Source organism: Poecilia reticulata, linkage group LG17 (assembly GCF_000633615.1).
Source record: "Poecilia reticulata strain Guanapo linkage group LG17, Guppy_female_1.0+MT, whole genome shotgun sequence".
Classification (NCBI taxonomy): Eukaryota; Metazoa; Chordata; class Actinopteri; order Cyprinodontiformes; family Poeciliidae; genus Poecilia; species Poecilia reticulata.
In genome coordinates, this window is record NC_024347.1 from 3,025,809 (window position 1) to 3,028,241 (window position 2,433).

Consider the following 2,433-nt stretch of genomic DNA (forward strand, 5'->3'; position numbering starts at 1 on the left):
AATTGCTGCWGGCTAGTCTGAAGGAGCTGAGAAGGGAAGTGACATGGGGAAGAGATGCTCTGTGAAGCGGTAGCTCAGAAATTTGGAAGCTGCAGCTCCAACGAGGAGCTGCGTCCTTGAAGGCGGTGCTAGGTCCACCCGGGCGTTTTGCCCAGCTGAATGGTTGCCATGGGAAATGAAAAGATTTCTCCAATACGCACGAAAGAATCAAGACAACACTCCACGTGTGTTTTTGATGGAGGAATAGCATCATAACATTATGTAAAAAGCTCAAAAAGTCGATTTTGCATAATGTTTTCCTGTGTTCCAAATATTTATCAGTCATTGTATAATGGATCAAATGAACGATGATATGACTTCTCTGCTTAGGCAAACATTGTATGGAGGTAAAGTGCCATTTTAAAGCAAATAGCAGACCACTACTCTGCACTGCCTCACTGAGGTTATGTAACAAAAAAATCCAAAATGCAAAAACCGAAATTGCGCAGAATAATGTGATGGCAATTCTCCATAAAATGTCTCAGTCATTTGTGTATTGCTTAAAGATTTTTCACATTTAAAGTACTTTTAAGAAAATGAATGTTCATTGTGTTGTTGTAACAAGCTGCATGGTGGGAAAAGTTGTTGCTTTGCAACAAGGAGGTCATGGGTTTGAATCTGTTACTTTGTTATTCTAAATCTCCCTTAGGTATTAGACGCACTGTAAGGAACATTTTCCTAACACATACCATGGGGACCAAGGCCTTGTCCTCACAAGGAGAGGTGCAGTGTTTGGGTTAAGGGTTAGATTTAAGACTAATGCGTGAGCTGAGTTTATCTAGGTTGAATGTTAGGGAATAGCAATGAATGTAAAATGAAGGGAAGACTATGCAAAGCTTTTGTGAAGAAAGCAAGACATACTCTGTACTACATATAGAGTACCACTTTTACAACAATTACAAACAAAGAGAGGTGATTTGAGGAAAGTACAGAGGTATGGTGTGAATTACGTTTTGGATAAGGTTAGGGTTAGGAACAGACTGGTAATGGATAAAGGGAAAATGTCTTAGGCATAAATTCAGTTCCTCAAATAAATGGAAGTAAATACAAGGTCCTCAGTTTGGTGTGTGTGTGTGTACCCAGGGTTGTTGGTTCTGTGTGTCTCTATGACGCCCTGTGATTGACTGCTGGTCTGTCCAAGGTGTCCTCCGTCTCTCTCCCACTGACTGCCAGAAATGGGGACCAGCCATCCACCACACCGCAAGGACAGCGGCTAGAGAGACAATAGATGGACAGATGGATTATTGTAGATCACACAAATCCCATTGTCACTAATCCACTTTGATTAAAGTGTTTGTTTTTAAATTAATTATATGTTTATAACCAATTACTTAATAATCACTAATTATTTGGGAAGCTTTTCGATTGATTTCACTTTAATTATGTCGAATCGTACTTTTGTTTTGACAGACAGAGAGACATAGGTACCATTGCAATGGGAACTGCTGAGGAAGAGGAGAGTTCTGGTCTGGCCTGCCTGCAGTCCTGACCTTTTCCCCAAAAGAGAAAGTGGAGAATTTTTGAAACTAAAAATTGCAACAACAGCAACCCTGCACTGTTGCTTACCCTCAGGTGTGCTCACCGAGAGAACAGCACTAAACAACACCTGCACAGAAACATGAAACGGTTTTGGGCTCATAAGGCTGCGTCGACATAAAAAGTCATATTGCTTTTTTAATTTCAGATTTGATTGGTGAATCCACACGCTGTCACAAGCCTGGACGGATAGGACACACCTGTCCTATATAACAATCAGACAGGAACACCATGCTTCACACTCTGAGCTTGATCAACTTGCCCAAAACAAACAAGCAGGATTCTCTAAAACTGGGTTGCGGTCCTCTTCTCATGCCAAATGCAGGACTTCAAACGAATGCAACTGAACAATCCTCCCCCAGATCGGAGCTGCTGTTCTGGAAAAGTGGATCATCTCCACATCTGTCCGGGGTCACCGCTGCCTCCTCCGTCCTTCCCCTCCCGCTGATTGGACAGATGGATTAGCTGCTTAACGAGGTGAATTTGTTTAATCTGCTGATTGTCTCGGTGATGAAAACATATTCGGTTATTCTCGGCGGCCTCTGTTTTTTTCTATCCTCCTGATTAAAGACGCCCTCGCTCTGGCACGCTCGCGCAAATAACGGAACAGTTGTTGTTGTGACCAGAAGACAATACTCTGAGGTGTGCTGGCACAAACACACACACACAGGCAGAAACACACGGTCCCCTGTGCGTACCCCACCCTCGCTCGCCCTACGCCTGTGGTATGGTAATGAGCTGCTAATCTCTACGGTTTACACAGCCAGAATGTGTGTGTGTGTGTGTGTGGGGGGGGTGTGTGTGTATGTGTGTGTGTGTGTGTGTGTGTGTGTGTGTGTGTGTGTGTGTGTGTGTGTG